The 9,135-nt window shown below is 37.5% G+C and overlaps 1 long non-coding RNA gene across 6 annotated transcripts in view; it reads left to right on the forward strand.

The window, feature by feature from the left end:
• The window catches only part of LOC112981090 (uncharacterized), a 59,159-nt gene extending 50,251 nt beyond the window's left edge, over positions 1 to 8,908 (forward strand). For 5 of the 6 annotated variants that reach the window (XR_010391616.1, XR_010391615.1, XR_010391617.1 and 2 more), the window contains one exon: positions 1 to 8,908. This is a non-coding gene — a long non-coding RNA (uncharacterized LOC112981090). The other variant, XR_010391618.1, reaches the window with a different exon arrangement.
• Positions 8,909 to 9,135: the final 227 nt, after the last annotated feature.

Below are 9,135 nucleotides of genomic sequence, written 5' to 3' on the forward strand. Positions count from 1 at the left end.
AGCTACATTTCCTCAAGACTTTCCTCATGACTTCAAGAAATTCAGTGGCTGCTACTATTGCTAGCTGGCTCAATCTTCTCAATTTTGTAATATATCTGCTTCAGTGACAGATGAGGGAGTAGTGCTTTTGCTCTCAAATGTTTCCCTATGACCCTCAGTCTAGGACTCTTTCTAAGACCTGACAGAAAGTTAAATAAAACAATGCACTTATTTGAACAATACACAAATCTATGCAAGTATTGTACATCCAACATTTAAAATGAATGGCTGGAATTTTCTGCTAGAAAAGCAAATCTTAAGCAGAACTTACCCCCTACCCAGACCCACCATCCCATAACTAGCAACACCATCTACTGGGTTTAAAAAAAGGTGGATCCAATAGGCACTGGGAGCTGCAAGATGCAAAGGATGCAGCAAATCTACAAATTATGGCACTGGAACACCTTACCAGTAAGTCAGCTACCCAGAACATTTGGAGTGACTAGAAAATAGTATTTTTCAGAGACTGGTGGAAACAGGAAAGACTTCTTAGCACACAGCAAAATGTTGAGGAGCATGCTAGAATCCCAGACGTTCCTCAGTGAGTTTGCCATAATAATTATCAATCAGCAGTAAGAAAAATAAGTTAGCTTGCAGAAGAGATTTTTCTATGACATAAGCTTTAGAAAGATTCAATACACTCAGGAGATAAATACAATTGATATAAAGTAGCTGTTTAAATGCAGATTATCTAATTTTAAATATTATGTTTATGTCAAAAAAATGAAAGAGTAAAACAAAAGCATTTGGAATTAAAAAGTGGAAATTTTTCTAGGGCCTTATTCTCTCCTTTATGGCATTTTGTGTACTCATTCATTTCTCTGCAAACCAGAAGTAAAACTAAGATTCTCTACTCAGTATTTCGGACAGTCATTTGCACTAGTTTTCTGTTATCTAAAAGACATTAGTGGCATGACAAGGTGAGAGCTGATTTCTATTTGCAAGTTACACATGTAACTTTGTGTGTGCATTTATGTGTGTTTTTGAGACAATCAGAATTTTGCTCAAGATTCAACTGATTGTATATTCTTTTGTCTGAAAGATAAACTCTTTCAGCTCTCAGTTTAAAAAGTAAAAACTAAGACTGCTTAGTTATTTTGCAGTAAGAAACCCAATATTTAAACAGAGTAATCATCAGTAATCATTAGTCACAGAAGATGTTAATTATTAAAGATGATTAGGGCCTGAGGAAGTTCAACATTAAACTGATGTTCACAGTGAATTATTTCTTTTTGCAATAATGTTTTTCAAACATCTGGATTCTTACAGAAATCCTGCAGCACTAAGTATGATAATTTTGTAATAACATACAAGGAGTAGATAGGCACTATAGAGAGTAGAATTAAAGCTAAAGCTTTGAAAATAATTTATTTACACAACTACCTTATTGTTACTCATGTAAGGTGGTTCACAGGTAAAGCTGATACTGTAAAGGAAAATTTGTGATTTATAGATAAAAAGAAAGTTCAGAACTTGTGCAGCTCAGTGGCTCTGAAGGAGCCCATTGACAGATTAAGGTCCTTAAACCATCATAATCAGATACAACTCTCGTGTCTCATAACTCTCTTAACAGCAGGTGGAAAGGCTGCATATCTGCAAATACCTTATAACCATTAACTGCTGGTCAGATTGAATAAGGCCAGCCTTCTACACACTGTACTCTTTTCATACTAGCTCTATTCACAGCTTAGGTCCATAACATTTTATGTTAATTCCTCAGAACAAAAATTGGTGGAAGAAAACTACCATGGTTCCCTGCTAAGCATGTGCAATTAAACTGCCGTCTATTTGTTAAATTTTAACATGCAGAGCTATGCACTGCAACAACTGCAAAGCCAACATTCCTTTGGTTCTGCTGCCTTGTTATGGGACAGGCACTGCCAGCTGAGCAGTAGAGCAGACAGATGCAGTAAACTCTTTCAGTGACTTCTCAGGAAATTCATCTACAAGGTCCCTACAGCCATGGCCAAACACTTCAGAAACAGATGTGATAGTTTTAAGGTGGTTGGTTTTTTGGGGGGTTTTGGGTTTTTTTTTGTTTTGTTTTTGTTTTTTGTTTTTTGTTTTTACCATTGCCAAGTCCCAGCAAGTAAAACAGACTTCTTAAGCCGGCTGGGTTAGGCTGAACCACCTTCGATGACAGTTAAAGATGACTGAATTTGCTACGCCACCAGGTCTGTGTTGGAAGGTACCTGCAGTTTGATCACATTAAGGCCTCTAAGGGGATGGAGCACACCCAACAGCTGCAGAGCTGTTGGCAGAGAGGGGCTATGGAAGAAAGCAGGCAATGGAATTATCAAAGATTTTTCTGCTACAATCTAGCAAGCAGAGATCCTATCAGGAGTTAAATCTGGAAGTGTTAAAACTTGGTTAGATATGTAGATTTTCACACAAATAACAAAAAGCACCTGCTCAACAGGCAGGCCACTTTGCTGCCAACATCAAAATCTCTTCCAAGCCTTTGGGTCATTCCACCATTTCAAAGGAAAATGTTGCCAGACCTTTGTTTTTTAATGTGGACAATATAGCACATTGTCCCCCTGCCTAATTTTTCAAAAACGTTTATCACATTTATACGCTGTAAACACAAAACATTTCTGGTGTAAGTTCTCTTCTTTGTAATAGCTAATGTATTAGTAATGTAAATCATTCTACAAAGAGTGGGTCAAAGTTTGTTTTCCAAGTTTCATGGTTTCTTTTTAAACAAATGTATCTTCAAAACTTAACTAAATGATCCTGCAGAAATGGTAAAGGCATTCATCGCTGCCTGTTATTACTTGATTTTCATGGCATAAATAGCTATTTTTGTAAAGGATTGCTATGGTATTCAGAATTAGTCAAACTAAGTCCCAGACTCTATCGCACCTGGATATTGAGTGAAGCAACATAATTTACAGCAAGCAATACTTATTTACAATATTGAAATGGTGGGACTTTAGAAAGTGCCAACACATTAATCCTGCACAATCTGAGGCTTAAAATTTCTCTTTCCGTTAATTATATTCTTCATATGCAAGAAATATACTTAATGTTATGGGATTACAAGCAGAAATACCACAACACACGCTGGTGTAAAATTAGAACACTTTTAGAATTTCCTCTTAGTAAGTTTTTAAATGCCAGACTATACATCACTTAGCACTCTTCAGTCTTCGAAACCTAGTAAATCATTTGATATCCAAAAAGTTTTTAACTACCTGAGCTTTAACTGATGAGTTCATATGTACACCAGTCAGAGATGCAAGTAAAGAATTTGATTGGAAATTAGCGAGCATGACACTGAAAGTGTGGTTTGTTGTTGGGGCAAAGTCAATACGTTGACTAGCTGCTGTCATAGCAGGTTTCCCTTGCCTCTGGCCACATGTTCTCACCTCCTGCCTTGTGAACCAGCATCAGTGCTTCTCTGATCCTCTGCAGTAAATTCAGGGAGTAAGTTCAGGGAGTGAACCAACCCAGAGATTATCCTTACATAAAAGGGAAATCATCTTCTGTCAGATTAGTTCCCTGAACTATCCCTAGAGAGAGGCAGGAAGCTGAAGATCAAGAGGAGAGTTCTCATCAGGAGTAGCTCTCAGACTGGCTTAGCCAGATAAGCAAACTGCACACTGAGAGTACCACGAAACCAAGTAGAAGTGATGTAGCTTTAATGCTTTTACAAAAAGTTTACTGTATGCATGACAAAAAATATGGATGATGCTATTATTCGCTTTAAACTGTAGCAGAAAAAGAGAGAGAGATTTTGGGTTGAGGGGTGACCAAAGCCAAAACTACGCTTCCAAGCCTTTAGTCTTCTCTGTGGTTGGATTATTAATATATCTATAAAGTATTATCCAATAAGACTCAGTCATTACCATGAGTGATGAAAAGGCAGCAAACACAGCACATAGAAATAAATTATTCTTGATGTATCATGAAATAATTTACAAGGCTTGCTGCAGCTGTGATGTGCTAAATATGATCTTTTTTTTTAACTACCAAAAGAATACTTTAGAATCATAGAATTTAATTTGAAAAGGACCACCACAAGATCCTAATCCAGCCTCCAGCTCAACGTTTGACTAACTTCTAAGTTATAGCAGGTTGCTCTGGGAGCTCTCTGGTAAGATTTAAATTCCACCCACCCCAGCCTTCTCCTCAGGCTGAATCAACCCTGTTCCCCTAGTGTCTCCTTGTACACCTTGTTCCAGCCCCCAAATCACCTTGGTGGTCCTCTGTTGGTCTCTCTCTAGTTTGTTGGTATCTCTAGGGGACCGAAAACTGGACACAGTATTCCAGATGCTGCCTCACAAGTGCTGGTAAGAGGGGAATAATTACTTATCCAGTTGGCAAAACTCTTGCTAATGGAGTCCAGTATGTAGTTAGTGCTCATTGCTGCAAGGGCACAATGCTGACGGTTCAACTTGTTTTCTACTGGGATGCCCAGTCCTTTTCTGCAGAGCTGATGCCTAGCCAGTCAGTCTGACTCTTCCATTGCTTAAGATTATTCCACCTAGGTGGAAGACTGCATTTGTCTTTGTTGGATTTCATTATGTTCCTGTCAGCCCATTCCTTCAGCTTATCAAGGTTCATGTGAATGCCAGGCCTGCCCTTCTATGCATTCACTCCCCCTCATGTTGACCTCATTTGAACTTGATGATGCTTCATTCCACCTCACTGTTCAGATTGCTGCAGAGGTTAAAAAGAAGCAGCCCTTACACTGATCACTGAGAACTGCTACTTAAAACTGGCTGCCAGTTAGATTTTGAAGCATTGACCATTTTCCTTTTGAGCCTGATGGTCTAGCCAGCCTTGTAGCGTACCCATCCAGCCCTTATCTCCCCATTTGGGCTATCAAGATGCTAGGGGAGAAAATGTTGACAGCCTTGCTGAAGAAGGCTCTCTCTTCATTTTGCACTCTCCTCCTCCACAGAACCTGACATATCACCACAGAAGCCAACCAGGTTGCCAGGCACAATTTGCCTGAGCAACTTTGTCTTCCAAGAACCATGTAAAGTCCCTCATAAAACTAAGCTTTGTATTATGCTGATTATTTTAATATCATGCAGTACACTAAATAACATCTAGAAAATGAATGAGACTTACTTACATGTTTGTTAAGGAAAATGTTATGACTATACCTTCACAGCCTTCTTATCAGTTTGTCTTATGATCAATACTGAATTGTTTATAAGAAATAGGGGGAAAAATTACGGAACTGGCTTTTGTTGCATCAGTGTTTCCTTGTTCCTGATTCATATATAGTGCGAGGTTCTGCTCAGAGAAGTACTGACTGCATCTTTTTATTTTTAGATTTGTATAAAGCAGCTGCCTTTGTAACTAACCCCTTCTATACTATGTGGTGTGTCAATTCTCATTTTTCATGTTGTAGTTCACTCTGATACCTGTTTACACACTCCATATATAAGAACCACTCAGGTGAACAGCACCGTGTGAAATGTAGACTGCCACCAGTACAGCTCATAAGAAAAACTGTTAAGAAAATACACTTGAAACTAAGCACATATCACCATGTGGGAGATCTATCTGTGTATAAAATATGAATCCCATTGCGGTTATGAAATTGCTGTATCATTAAATACCTCAGAGGATGTGAAGTCAACCATATGCTGTCAGGGCTGAGTCATGTGTGTCTCAGCCATGGGACTGTGGAAGACATCCCACCCTAGCGGCTCCTACTCAAGAGGGAAAATATTAGGACAAGGGAGTGCCTGAGCCAGACAGCAATCAGTTCATCCAAACTCTTCCAGTAAGACCAGAGTTTGGCGTTGTGGAATTTCCCCAAAAGCTGAAAGGAAGATCACGTGTTATGACCAAACCCCCAAAACTACAGAAACTCACAGCTTTGGGAACTGCAGTGAATCACAGATTGACAGAAAACTTATGCAGGGAAGAGGAACAGAGAGGCATGCTTTCCTTACTGTAGGCCTGCCAAGTGAGAAGGAAATTGGCTTCAGAATACAGAAACAGATATGCATGCAATATAATTTAGAAAAGTTACGTACAGAAATGGATGACACAGAGGGCAAGGACTAAACCCAAAATGATGTTCGAAACTGAGGAAAGGAAGTACACACTGCATGTTTAGTGCTTTCTCATCTGTATGGTATTTTGTGCCAGCTAATGTAAAGAGTCATTGATTTTACGGAATTTTTACCACATCTGCGCTTGTCTGCTTCAGATATCATCTAAGAGGTGAATTGTAAACAATGAGTGAGGAAAACAGGAGCTAAAGAAAAAGACAGGCTTAGTACTTCAGGGAACCTAGGTACACAGTTGTTAGTACTCATCCTGGGGGGGTCTTACGGAAGTAGCCAAAGTCTTGTGTTTGCCAAGGGGTAGAAGTCAAAAAATCCTGGCTAGAAAATAAACCAGAGGCAAATCTTCTGCCTCCAACTTGGACCAAGTAAAGTGTAAAGGTATATGGGCTCAGTGAGATAAAAGTGAAACAAAGCAATCCAGTCGGCTTCCAGCTGATGGAACATTAACAGGCCTGTGACACACCTGTGTTTCTTCTTGGTATCTCAATTTGAAAATCACAGGTCCTTTGTCCAATTTTTACGTTTAATAAAAACCAACCTAGTTTTGGCGATTTTAGCAAAAGCTCTATGCAATTATACTTACAAAATGGCTCCTCATTGCTTTAGTGTATCATTCATTAGTCAAATAAATTTGCCAAAATTTGAGTTATTATTCATGTCTTTATCTGGAAACACCAGAGGGAAATTTCCTGCCTGAGATAGCTGCCCGTTCTTGATGAAAATGCATATTCTTCAGCACATTGTAAAATTACACATTAGCTACTAAACTGCAATTTCAAACAAATTGTAGATATACAGAGAATGAGTCTCCAGAAGATATGGACAGCATTCACACCTGTTTTCCTAACATCATAGGTAACTAATTCTGTCCTTGACTTCCTTACTCATCAGTATTATTTGACTCTTACTTTTCAGAAGAGTCATATGCATTTTTAATATTTTCAGCCCCTCCTCATTATTATGTGTTCTTAAGACAGAAGTATCAGGGTGCATTGTCTTATACTGCCTTCTGATTTTCTGGGCAGAGAATCACAAGCAGAAACTTTGGAAATCACACATTAGCACAATGTTCAAGCTAAACTGTGTCCAAATAGCTTTGACTGCCATGCACTTCAAAGCACTGGCAAGCCATCCTGCAGTATTCTTCCAAGCTTTGATTGATTTCCACTGTGGTGAATCATGACCATAAAAGAAGCTGCATGACTACTTTTTTTTCCCCTCCATGCAGGAAACAATAAAACATTAATAAAAAATAAGGTCAGAAGAGAACTATAGAACTGTTCTTCAGTGAGATCTAAGTGGCCAGTTTTTTCCACCTGGGACATATAGTCAAAACATTTGTTAATACAGAAGCATAATTTGCCCACTGTGACTCACATGCTAAAATTCTAGATACAGATTTAACCCACTCCTAACTCTTTGCCAAATGACTAGGCATGAATCTCTTCAGTTTGGTGCAACTCATTCCAGAGCATTCAATTTTCTCTATGAAATCTACAGTGGACTTATTACTTGGAACAAATTTTAAGGTATGTCAAAATCCTTGTCTCTTACCTCATAGAAAATTCAACATTTTATAAGAATAGACATCAAAGTTAATGAAGGAATTATTAATGTATATAATCAGTTTGCCTCATCACAACTTCTAATACAGAGGTTATGAAATATTTGTCTTTCTTTTAAAAGGTATTTCAAGGACTGTCAGTGGATTCACAGTAAAAGAGAAGATCTGAATGTCCTCAAACAAAATATACATCTTTGGATCCAAATTTTAGAAAACAAACCAGTCTTTAAATTGTATGAAAAAGACACATCTGTTTGCCAAATCTTTGTAAAATATTTTTTCTCTACAAGTATCTCCTTTACAGCATTTTACTTATTTGCTTACAGATTTAAACATGTTTTTGATCCCAACCGTATAAAAAAAAAAAATGTGCTTCTCACAGTGTAAGAGATGCTCTATCAAATCCCAACATCAAGTCTCTTTCTTTCAGGGAAAAAAAGAGTTAAGATATATGTAAACCACATACTCATATAGTTACAGTAAAATAGTCTAGACCCACTTACAGTACTCGGAATAGTACAGGATGCATTTTAAATTTTCTTTTCTTTTCTTTAATAAGATTATTTGAGTATAAATCTGAATCTCAAGAGAAAATAGTACAGGATGCATTTTAATTTTTTTTCTTTTCTTTAATAAGATTATTTGAGTATAAATCTGAATCTCAAGGGAGAAGAAGGAAGAAAAGCAAAGTTGAGTAAAATATGAAGTGCAGATATCCTTTGGAACTGTATGTGTTCATTTAGGAAAAAAAGGGCACCTCAGGATGGCAAACTCAACATCTGAGATGAAAATCTTTCACTGAATTATCATTTTTGTTTACCAAAAGGCTGCAGCAAATACTGTGTACTAGCTTTTAGGAAAAATATGTCTTAAAGATCAGATAGTCAAAGACAGGCATGAAAATATCAGGAAGTTCAAGATTTTGTGAAGCTTTAGATTTCACCTTCTTTGTCCAGTCTATTCCATAAAATTAAAAAAATTGGGATTTTTTGGAAAATGTAATTAGAGATTGTACCACAGTGCACATTCATAGGGCTCCCTCCCTCTTCTTACTTGCTTTAAAAACCCCGAGAAGTCTTGCATTTCAGCTTTAAAACTTACCTAACTGTAGTTTTTTGGGCTAAGTAATCAGCTGATGTTCAGGATTTTCGGCAACTGTTTCTACTGGGGGAATAAGTGATGACAGAAAAAATAAATCCCAGAACTCCTACTTATCTACCATAAATGTACACTAAATAACAGTAATAATAAAACACAATGAAAATGACTATTCATTTTTAAGCCTTGTTTACAGCAACAAAAGGATACTTCATCTCAAGACTAACAGCTGAGGTGAACTGAAGCTTGTAACAAAAATCATATTTTGGAATGTTTCCATCTGTTTCTCAGTATTTTAATTAGTGAGAATTTGTGAAGGACATGAAAGCTTCTCTATTCTCAGCCATGTACCCTATAATGTCAAGTCTTGCAATGCAACAGTAACAACACCACCAA

Source organism: Dromaius novaehollandiae, chromosome 14, assembly GCF_036370855.1.
Source record: "Dromaius novaehollandiae isolate bDroNov1 chromosome 14, bDroNov1.hap1, whole genome shotgun sequence".
Classification (NCBI taxonomy): domain Eukaryota; kingdom Metazoa; phylum Chordata; class Aves; order Casuariiformes; family Dromaiidae; genus Dromaius; species Dromaius novaehollandiae.